The following is a 12,671-nucleotide window of genomic DNA, read 5'->3' as shown; positions in this document are numbered from 1 at the left end:
TATACTTGGGACCATCGTATTGATATCAAAATGTGGACAAAATCGCTCATTATCATGGAGGTATATAGTAAAAAGATCCAAGCTGAGCTGAGTGGATAAAGGAAGAGAATGCATTATTTCATTGCTGTGCATGCAATCAAAATTACGAGAAATTATATATCACACACATTATCATGTCATTATATTTACAGCAATATTTATACTGGATCATGTTTTAGCATTTTCTTTCCAATAACTGTAGTGGAAAAGTGAAAATTGTCTATTGTCTTTCAGTAAGTCGGACACCACGGTCTAATTTCTGCGCGAGTGTGATATCTTCGCAGACGTAATTGGCGATGTGCGCGCATGCGCTAATGAACGTGTATTTACAAAGGCCGCAAAGACGATCGAAAACAGTGAGAGGAGCAGGCAGGAGACGTGTGGGGGTGTTGCGTTATGTAAAAATGTGATTTTTCCAGGCTCGTTGTTCACACCGGTCTACAAGGATCATTACACATTGTACGCTTATTCGGAAGGTACGTAAATGTGAGTGTAGGTGTTGTAGTAACTGAAGCTTATAGCATTTTCTCTTCGTCTTTTACATGTAGCCTCTATTTGGCTAGTAGTCTAGCTTTGGAAAACGACACTTTCGTATACTTAAACATTACATTCACGTCCCGAAATTGTTCCAGTTTGTTCTGTTCAAGCTTCTTTGAGAAAACATATTAGAGAATTTTAGTGACAGAGTCGCTATATTAGCTAGATGTCTTACAAAGCTGCATACTTCCATTCTTGTTCTCATTCAAAGATGAGTAGTTTATTACTCCCTAAAATAAATTAATCGTCAGAATACGAACAAATTTATATTGGAATTGGCAGTCAGATCGAAATGTAATGACAGGTCAAGTTAGGTTAGTATATTTGTAAACATAAGAACGCCATACTGCTGTCTACAGTGTTTGTTTACTCTTTGCACTGTGTTTACTGACATGTATTCTTTTGAAGTGAAACATTGTCCATTTTGTAACATTGTGCTGACTTCATTAAGACGCTTCTAATGAAGATCAAAATTGTATTAACGCTAATATTTTCCAAATTACAACTTGATGTCTCTGCAACCTGACAACCTAATCAAACCTAACCTAACAAGACATGTAGGCCTAGAGGTTCGTTTCTGAACATTATTTTGTTCAAGTTGTATTGAAATATAATTAATCATACAAGTGTCATTATGCTGTGTGACTTTTCCCAGTTGTACGATCTCTGCATGCCGAAGCTATAATGAAAATTGCACATGTAACAGCATAAATTATAATAGGCCTACTGTAGACCATAAATTATTCACATTCAGAATGCAAGAAGGTAACTAAAAACGTAGTTTTTCATTGCGCTAATTTTTGTCGATTATAATATAATCAAACTCTTTTATTAGGAAGGCGTTTGCAGATCAGTAAATCATGTAATGTGAAAAGTGATTATACAGTAGCAGAACTATGTTTACATCTGTTGTGTTAGCTATCACTTAACATTTCGTCTAGCCAAATTTACGATGTCACTTTACAACATTTTTATGTCTTACTTGAAAGTCAGTTAAAGTAGAGAATGTTCCAAGAGGAAATTTGTATAATTACCAATGAATTTGAATACATATAAACAAAAAAATGCTTTATCGACAAGGGATAAATTCACATGAATGTTCTACATTCGGTTCTAAAATAGCCTAAAGTAAAGTTGTAATTTTATCAGTAATCAATTTTATTATATTAAATGTAGAGTATTACATAGCATAGGCTACTGTATGTTGTGTTAGAATGTTTTAAATACTATGAATGCATTCTGATCTCTTGTTGCAGGACAATCGATTGCTAAACTCTATATTTAAAACAGTTAAAAGATGAAGATTCATGATATGATTCAAGCCAGGAGTGTGAAAAATAATATCAAGATTTTCTCTAAATTTTATTCCAACTTAATGATGTTTACAGTTTTTAATCTTCGGGCTTGATACTGGTAGGCCTACTGAACAAAATATCTTTTATCATTGTTTCCCTGACAAAATTCTCTGGGTTTACTTGAATATTTTGTATATAGTGATTTAAATATTTAGTGTTTGATATGTAGTAGGCCTGCTACTAATAAATAGTTAGGTAACTTTATGTGATTTTTAATCAGAGCATGAAGATCACTGGAAAAATTACAAAACCTCATAAATCCTGAGAACCAACATTTTTCAGGAATGCAATATAACCATTTTGTGTTAAATTTGCTTAGATATATGAACAAAAGTATGTTTCATAAAATTATCTGAGAATCATTTTACGTAATTTTATGATTCATACTTTTGTTCATATGCCAAGCAAATTTAACACAATGGTATTATTGCATTCCAAAAAAAATTCTAGTTCACAGAACTTACGACATTTTTCCAGTGACATGTTGGTTCTTGAGTGTGATATAAGTTGGTGGAATATGGTTTCCTGAATCGATAATGATCGTGAAGTCTTGAGTATATTTTCCCGAGGAACACTCTGTATAGTCAAATATGTTCACAAATGATCATAAACATCATGGGAGGAAATATTCTATTTCAGATTTTTTAAACTTGTAACCAGCATTTACTTTGCATAGCCATTCAGCTGAGCAGAACTTAATTAGACTAATAAAATCCTCTTTCTTGCACTCTGTACCATTATAGGAATAGCTATATTATTACTATTAGTCAAGGTAAATATTTAGTATTAGTACTGTCTGGCATATGATTTATTTATTATTTGTGCACTACTAAGGTGCTGAACAAAAGAAACAAAAATGGAGACATTTAATTTTAATGATTTAACAAAATAAAGCATTAACATTGTCAGTTCATACACTGCAGTAAGAGGATCTCTAACATAATTTATTATTAATGAAGGTTTGTGAGCTAAATATTACAGCAATTCAATCAATTACCGGTAATAGCTTGAGTTGGAAGAGTTCAAAACACTTTCAGTAATGGGGCGAGGGGGATGGAAGGGCTAACTTTGAGTGGGCCTTTACAGAAAGTTCCTACGCAGGTGGTTCCACTCAAACTTCTACTTAATAAAACCTGTTGGCGAGTAGCGAGTGGTCATACACCGGTGTATGGACAAGTCCATGCATGCTTTCCTATGCAGATCGATCCCACTTCACCCTTTATATAATAATAATAATAATAATAATAATAATAATAATAATAATAATAATAATAATAATAATTTATTTATTTATTTATTATTAATCCATGTATCGTGGGTCCCTATCACCACGGCATGGTGCGTCCTCAGGTTGCGGATAGAGGAGACGGCCTCCAGATATGGAGGGTAGCTGCGAATATATTGAATAAGCAGTCGTGGACAGCTGATAAGGGGTGGTCCTCCAGCTTGGGGGTTGGGCGAAGGGCTAACAACCCATCACCGTAAAAAACAGCTTGTTACGAATCCCTACAATAAGCCTCGGAATAGGACTGATTCCCTGGCACGACCACAGCAAAGGAATAAGGTTTTGAGATTTGGCACTTGGAACGTAACTAGTCTTTATAGAACAGGAGGGGTAACATTAGTAGCAAAAGAACTAGCTAGATATAGAATAGACTTCGTGGGAGTACAAGAGGTTAGGTTAGATGGGAATGGCATATCACAAATAGGAGATTACTTGTTGTATTATGGGGAAGGAAACAATAATCACCAACTAGGAACAGGATTCTTTGTTCATAAAAGAATAAAATCAGCAGTAAAAAAGGTCGAATTTATCAGTGACAGGTTATCATATTTAGTACTTAAGGGTAGATGGTGCGACATCATAGTTATAAATGCTCACGCCCCTACAGAAGAGAAAGACGACCATATAAAGGATAGCTTCTATGAGGAATTGGAACATACTTTTGATCAGTTACCTAGATATCACATGAAAATTTTATTGGGGGATTTCAACGCTAAAGTAGGACAGGAGGATATTTTTAGACCAACTATTGGAAAAGAGAGCCTACACGCAACTAGTAGTGACAATGGAATTAGATTAGTCAACTTTGCCACATCGAAAAATTTAATTGTCAAAAGTACAACATTCCCCCATAAGGATATACATAAATATACTTGGACTTCTCCAGATGATTGACACACAACCAAATAGATCACATCTTGATATATAAACGGAGACATACTAGTATAGTAGATATTCGAACTATTACCGGTTGTTCTGTATGGTTGTGAAACTTGGACTCTGACTCTGAGAGAGGAACATAGGTTAAGGGTGTTTGAGAATAAGGTTCTTAGGAAAATATTTGGGGCTAAGAGGGATGAAGTTACAGGAGAATGGAGAAAGTTACACAACACAGAACTGCACGCATTGTATTCTTCACCTGACATAATTAGGAACATTAAATCCAGACGTTTGAGATGGGCAGGGCATGTATCATGTATGGGCAAATCCAGAAATGCATATAGAGTGTTAGTTGGGAGACCGGAGGCCGAGACGTAGATGGGAGGATAATATTAAAATGGATTTGAGGGAGGTGGGATATGATGATAGACACTGGATTAATCTTGCACAGGATAGGGACCGATGGCGGGCTTATGTGAGGGCGGCAGTGAACCTTCGGGTTCCTTAAAAGCCATTTGTAAGTAAGTAAGTAATTTATTATTAATATTTGTGTGCTGAACAACAGCCAGGGGCCAATTATAGTTCAGCACAATACACAAACAGAAGATACAAAGGTGCAAAAACAAATAAATAATATCTTAAATAAACAAAACATACATAAATAAAATTGAGAACAAGAACAGTAAATACTAATAATCAAAACAAAACTATACCTTAAAATGATCTAAATTGTGCCCATGAAAATTGGCATATTTTATGCATCTACAGACTGGAGAAAGTGATTTTGAATTTCTGTTATAAAAATTTTTTTGCAATCTTAAACCTTTTGTAGGAATACGAAGGCTGATATTGTTTATGATAGACTCACAGTCAATATCACCCTTGATAACTTTGCAAAAAAATTGATAATCAAGATTTTGACGTCTAGAATAAAGGCTACAACAGTTAAAATATTTACAGGTAATCTCATAGTTAAAGTCAGAGGAATTGGTATAAATCGAAAAGCACATAAGGAAATAAATTTTCTTTGAATATTTTCCAATTTAACCGAATCAGCTGAAGTAATGGAATTCCAGGCTACAGATGCATATTCAAGTTTAGATCGAACCAAAGTAAAGTATAGAATTAATAGAGACTCTGGAGTAGAAAAAGAATAAGTTATAGACCTTATTAAACGAAGCATTCTTATTGAATGATTATAAATATATTGAACATGGTTGTGAAAGTATAATTTAGAATCGAGTAATACACCAAGATCTTTAATAGAATTTTTCCTAGTAATACAGACGTTATTAAGAGAATAATTAAATTTTATGGAAGTAGTTTTTCGTGAGTACGAAATGACAAAAGTTTTTGTTTCATTAATTTTCATTCCATTATTGTCAGACCAAAGTTCAATAGAGTTAATATCATTTTGAAGAGTTTGGCAATCGGCAGAACTATTTATTGAGCGAAAGCTTTTGAGATCATCAGCAAATAACAGGTAGTTTGAACTTATTCTTTTACATATGTCATCTATAAATAATAAAAATAATAGAAGGCCCAAATAATAATAATAATAATCAGGGAAAGGATTTATATGTAAATACATATTTACTTATAAAGCTAATATAATTTATATTTTGCATTATCTTTATGTTTCACAATGTGTAGGGTTGAAAAATCCTACTTTTATTTTCCATATTTTTCCATATTTTAGAGTTTAGTACATATTTTCGTTAATTTCCATATATTTTCCATATTTCATATAAAACAGTCCATATTATATTAGGTTTAACAATAAAACAAAACAAAATTCCATTAACTTTTAAAAATACATTTCAACAATAGAGATTTAAACACATGTTCAGTAATCCCTTTAACATCAGAGTTATTTGAAAATTAGCAGTCCTATCAACAATGGGAAAGTAAGTTACAAAACTGTATTAATTTAATTTAAAATTTTTAACAGACTTCAGTTGTGCAGCTCAACAGTTAAATGCCAGTCAGAGTACACATAGGTTCAGTTTTGTAAATCATACTATAAAGACGGTAAATATGCCAAAAGTACGTCATTCAGTCAATTTAAAATCAAAACTAACAAGTTACATTTCAGAATTTAAAGAAGATGGTTTATCAACTGACAATAAAATATTATTTTGTAATTTGTGTCAGTGTGCAGTATCATCTACACAAAAGTTCCTGGTGCAACAACACATTACAACTAGTAAACATCAGGCCAACAAACAACTAAATTCCAAGCAGAGACAATTGTTTTTAACACAACCAACAACATCGAATGTAAGATCTGAGTTTAACATCGACCTGTGCCGTTCTCTCATCTCTGCTGATATTCCTCTCTACAAACTAAAGAATAAGGTCTTCAGGGAATTCCTTGAAAAATATACTCAACATACAATCCCGGATGAGTCAACACTTAGGAAGACGTATGCTCCATCCATCTACGATGAGACAATACAGAAGATAAGAGATGAAATTAAAGATAGTTCAATTTGGGTTTCCATTGATGAGACTCCCGACAAAGAAGGTAGACTTGTTGGTAATGTAGTTATCGGTTTGTTAAGTGAACAATATTCTGAACGAATTCTTTTACATTGTGATGTTCTAGAAAAGTGCAATAACAAAACTATAGTTAAACTGTTCAACGAAGCTATGGGTATCCTGTGGCCAAAGGGTATTATGTACGATAATGTGTTATTCTTTATTAGCGATGCTGCCCCTTATATGGTCAAAGCTGGACAAGCATTATCTGTTGTATATCCTAAATTGACTCATTTTACTTGTGTGGCGCATGCATTTCATCGTGTGGCAGAAGTGGTCAGAGACAATTTCCCTAAAGTAGATTTGTTGATTTCATCAGTGAAAAAAGTATTTCTCAAAGCTCCCAGTAGAGTTAACGTGTTGAAAGAAATGTACCCTGAAATTCCATTGCCACCAAAGCCAATTTTAACTAGATGGGGTACATGGCTAGAAGCAGTTGAATATTATGCCGAACATATAGACTCTATTAACAATGTTCTCCTTGCATTGGACTCTGAAGATGCAGTCTCAATTGATACTGCGAAAACAGTTACCTGTGACATAAGTGTGAAGAATGACTTAGCTCACATTCAGCATACATTTTCATGCATCATAAAAACGCTCAAAAGTCTCCAAAATAGGCACCTTTCACTATCTGAAAGTTTTGAAATTATAAATAGTACTGTGGAACAACTGAATCGTGGTAGAGGTAAAGTTGCAGATGCAGTAAGAGCTAAGGTGGACACTGTACTTTCAAAAAACCCTGGATATGAAGAACTACAAAAGGTTGTTGCTGTGATGAGTGGTGAATCAACAGTGAAGATTAACTTGGACTTATCCCCAGCAGACATTGTGAAATTGAATTATGTACCAGTTACTTCTTGTGACGTCGAACGCTCTTTTAGTCAGTATAAATCTATCCTCAGAGACAATAGAAGAAGATTCACTTTTCAGCACTTGAAAGAAATGTTTGTAACCTATTGTTATGGTAACAGACAATAAAAATTGTGTTTTGTTGAAACTACATTGGAAGATAAGGTACGTCCATTATATTTTTTGTTTAGTTTGATTAAAATGTACCAATATTTAACGTACATAGTCATTTTTTTATAATTTTAAGTCCATATTTAATTCCATATTTTGGTAAAAATCCATATTTAATTCCATATTTTGGTAAAAATAACTACATATATATTTACATATTTCATATATTTTTAGTCCATATAAATCCGTTCCCTGATAATAATAATAATAATAATAGTTTTATTTAACCTAGCAGAGTTAAGGCCATAGGGTCTTCTCTAACACTCAACACTGCTTAGCTTCCTTAGGGTGGACGCTCTGCACTACAGCCATTAAGCTGATGGAACATTACTACTTGGACCGGTCTGCATAGGAACCCCCTGTACTTCTCCACATTCTGGTTTCCATCCTGCTTGTGATTCAATGTGGATTTGAACTGAGACAGGGTTAGCAAATATTTTCGAATCTCTTGTAAACATATTTTACAGTATGGTTAGGTATGACTATATTGCACTGTGTAAATTTAACATCTGCATCCACATTGCCATACAAATGAGATTATGTTAAAAAATACACAAGCAGTTCAGTTTAACTTTTTGTGTGCCCAAGTTAAATCTTTTAAATTGGCATTTTGTACTTGGGTGAATTAATTATCGTCATGCTTGAACATTGTGATAAAGGGGAGTAAAGAAAGTAAACTGACTCAGGAATTTCGTTACTGCTTTTCAAAACGAATCTTTTTAGAACAAAGCTTGCTGCTAAAGTGCATTTATAACTTACTTACTTACTTATGGCTTTTAAGGAACCCAGAGGTTCATTGCTGCCCTCACATAAGCCTGCCATCAGTCCCTATCCCGAGCAAGATTAATCCAGTCTCTATCATCATATCCCACCTCCCTCAAATCCATCTCCCTTACGAAGAATTGCACTGCTTGGCTGAGAATGGGTCAACGAGAAGAGCAGACATTATAGCCATCGATCGCCGGAATCAAAGCAGCCTCATTCTTGACCCCACTGTCCGTTTTGAGAAGGATGATCAACAAGCCAATAACGTTTACGATGAAAGAAGTCTATTTACAACCCATGTATTCCTCACTTCAGTGAGAGATACAAAATGAATATTAATACATGGGAAGTGAAAGGACTTCTTTTTGGCGCTAGGGGAACTTCATTTAAGTTAACCAAAACCATTCTCCTTTCTCTTAAATTTTCTAATGAGGACATTAACAAAATTTGTCTAATGGTATTGAGAGATTCATTATCCATTTTACGCAATCACTTGTATAATACTATGTAATTTTTTTTTTACTTCATTTCATTACTCTTCAATGTATTTTCATCTCATGTTTCTCCGAAATCAAATTGTACTTTATTTTTAAATTTATCATTGTTCCATATTCTCTCCGCAATCATATTGTATTTTTAATTTAACCTCTGTATTCTGGATCCTAGTGGTCAGCCGTAGATTTCGGCCAGATGTCCCAAATTGTGGAATTTGTGTGTAATATTATCCTCCCATCTACGTTTTGGCCTCCCCAAAGGTCTTTTTCCCTCCGGCCTCCCAACTAACACTCTGTATACATTTCTGGATTCGCCCATACGTGCTACATGTTCTGTCCATCTCAGACGTCTGGATTTAATGTTCCTCTTTATGTTCGGTGAAGAATGCAATGCGTGCAGTTCTGTGTAACTTTCTCCATTCTCCTGTAACTTCATTCCTCTTAGCCCCAAATATTTTTCTAAGAACCTTATTCTCACCCTTAATCTCTGTTCCTCTCTCAAAATGAGAGTCCAAGTATCACAATCATACAGAAGAACCGGTAATATAACTGTTTTATAAATTCTAACTTTCAGATTTTTTGGGAGCAAACTGGATGACAAAAGCTTCTCAACCGAATAATAACAGGCATTTCCCATATTTATTCTGCGTTTAATTTCCTCCCGAGTGTCATTTATATTTGTTACTGTTGCTCCAAGATATTTGAATTTTTAATTCAATCATAAGCTTAAATTATTTAAACGACAGTATTTTGTTTGTAGCATCGATTATGTGACAGTGAAATATTATTTCTGTGTCGCACCTATCACATTCATTTAAAGTTGTTTCATATTCACAAAAAAGGCTGTGTGCTGCTTCATGACATGTGGTATTGGACAACACTTTTCAACAAAAACATATCTTCACAGTTCCCAAACAAAACATTAATTAATTATAATTAATTCCCGTAAAACACATTGAACTTGCCCATTTCTTACAATATAATAGATGAGTAATAGAATGGAGAGTATAATGATACATACAGTAAGTAGGTTTCTGTAACCTATAATATCGTAGTGTGGTCAAATTTTTCTCGTAAATGCTATGAGTAATATATTAATAATCAAATTTAAAATCTTGGTTAAAGTTAGTCATATCCAAGGTCATTGGAAATTTTACTTCATATATATTTCTTCATATGGCAATATTTTATCACCTCCAACAGTAATATTTTACATACTGTAGGCTACATATATTTTCAAAGATAACGTGACACATAAACGTAAGCCATAAGTTACAGCAGTTAAGCAGTTCAGTTTGAACCTGCTGTGTCAATATTGTACCAGCACTCCTATGGAACATTCGTCATGTCATACCCTTCAGAGAACATTATTGCACCACCCTGGTTACAGTTTGATTTCTTCAAAACACGACCAATAGAATATTCATCAACTGTTTCAAAATCTTCTTTCCATATAAATGTTGAACCCAAAATTAAAAGTAGTGTAGGAATAATAATTAGTTCGCGTTCAAAAATAAATATAAAGAAAATATTGTCAAGAACTAATTTCAAGAACTTCACAAGTCGCCGATCTACATCAGAGTCTCAGGTGAAATCATTGTAGCAGACACACATTATGCTGAGTAAAAAAAAAAAAAAAGAAGACAATTTGATAGTATTCATGTTGCTGAAAACGTGAATTTTCTTGTGAATCTGCAATAGATATTTTTCAGCACTATATTGCTTTCTCTTTGTATTATTTTAAGTTATATTGAGATATAAAAATGTGGAGGGAAATCTGAAATAAAAAAGTTGGTTGTTTCCCCCAGACTTGTGCAGTTAAACTGATTTTCATAAATTGCTGTAATATTAATTGAGTATTGTTAATATTTTCAACATTATTGTACCATTGAAAATAAATAAAATATATATATATATATATACGTAATTCGTAAATTCTGTGGTGTTTGGTTAGAACATGATAACTCCAAAAATGACCTTTTTTAGCTGAAAGTGCAGCACTATATAAAAAACAGGTCTCTTTTGTTTGATATAGCCGTGATATCTCCATATAATCTTATGTTATTTTCATTCACATTTGTATGTAAACTAGATTTATGATTTTTATAGGAAAAGTGAAAATAAAAATGCTTACATCTCAAAACAGCTTTTTTTGAGTTATCATGTTTTGACCAAACATCACAGAATTGATACGTAATTAATGTACCATACTTAAAGTACTATTTTTCATTAATTTATATGCAATATTATTGTGCTTAAATTTTATTATGAATCTTCAGTAGGTTTTAATGTACACAGTGGTACATTATTCCATACTTACAATTGTTGACATGTCATGTATGTTGATTATAAGCTGTTATGGTTACATATCGCAGGAGTAAGTAAATTGGCTTGCAAAAATCACACACAGCCAGTTCTCAACTAACCTATAGCAATCATATGCGTTCATAATTACGCAATCAACAAACAGTACTATTTTTTTTGTATGATAATCGTAATTTAAATTTAAATAAATAAATTTTATGAAGATACTTTGTAATCTTATATATAGGATGGAAGTAATGTTGTTGTTTTCTAATGCCAGGCGTTTGACAATAAAGTCATTTGACCTCTTGCACTCCAATATTTTTCAAAGATATTATCATGACCAGCCACTGAAGCACAGATTTTGAGGTGTTCCGAATCCATTTCTTGGTTTGAGTTGCACAATGGACAGTTAGGGGACTGATATATTCCTATTCTATGCAGGTGTTTGGCCAAACAATCATGGCCTGTTGTAACTATGCTGATTTTAATAGCTTATTCCTTGTATTTCCTCTGACTGAGGTTCTGGCTGATATGTACATCTATTATCAGGCAGTACATCTCACTTGACAATATGTGTCAGAGGAAGAATTGTTTGTATACATCTGAAGTCTGACTAGTATAATATGTAGCTAGTTGGCATTGTGTGCAATGGAGGGGGAAAGGAACTGGCCTAATTGCCTCGTAAATGGTGCCCTCTTGGTATCACCTGTGAGGTTCAAACCTGTCTTGTTGACTAAACAATTCCTTGGATACAGTACAACAAAAAATTCTAATATCTTATTAGTCCCAAATGAATACTTTTCTCAGAAAAAATAAATTCCCTAAATGTTAACAGTCGATAAGTATACTATCTGTACTATTCCGATTTTAACTCTTTTCGTTCGAGATAATGGTAAGGAATGATTTTCCCTTTGCAGTTTTTTAATAGAATGAACTATTTTCTTGCAAATTAAATAAAAAGGTTAACACGTATTCTTATTTCCTGTCATTAGGAAGTCTGTTATCCCTACTGTATGTAAGATTACCTGCATCTGCTTCAATTGTACATTTTATAATGAAGTTAAAAATCTCATATTTTAAGATTATAAAATTTTTTTTGTGTCCTTATTTTGGTGCACAGCACATGATTTAATTTGCATATACTTTTTGCGAGATAGTTGAAGGAAATGAACCACAAAAGGAAATCAGAAGAAGACCTTCGGGTATTCCACCATATGCTGGGAATACTGAAATAAATCTCTTAATCTGAACACAACGTAAAAACCTAAAATTTCATAAGACTCTCTTTGGTATAATAACTGAATTTTTACAAAGAGTAAAATGAGAAAATGTGTTCCATGTTCATGACACCATTTTTTATTTTATTTTTTTTTATTTATTTATTTATTTATTTATTTATTTTTTTTAACTAACATTGGTTCTGATTTTTAAGATCTCATACTGGAA

General features: G+C 33.1%; 1 protein-coding gene across 2 annotated transcripts in view; it reads left to right on the top strand.

Moving 5' to 3' along the window:
- The first annotated feature begins 366 nt into the window (after positions 1 to 366).
- The window catches only part of LOC138710977 (1-phosphatidylinositol 4,5-bisphosphate phosphodiesterase-like), an 85,057-nt gene continuing 72,752 nt past the window's right edge, over positions 367 to 12,671 (top strand). For both annotated transcript variants that reach the window (XM_069842214.1, XM_069842215.1), the window contains exon 1: positions 367 to 515. The gene's annotated coding sequence lies outside the window, so the exon portion shown is untranslated. The remainder of the gene's footprint in view (positions 516 to 12,671) is intronic.

The sequence above is a fragment of the Periplaneta americana genome, chromosome 12 (genome assembly GCF_040183065.1).
Source record: "Periplaneta americana isolate PAMFEO1 chromosome 12, P.americana_PAMFEO1_priV1, whole genome shotgun sequence".
NCBI lineage: Eukaryota > Metazoa > Arthropoda > Insecta > Blattodea > Blattidae > Periplaneta > Periplaneta americana.
The sequence above is the reverse complement of the archived record's forward strand: the minus strand, read 5'-3'. Positions and strand labels throughout refer to the sequence as shown.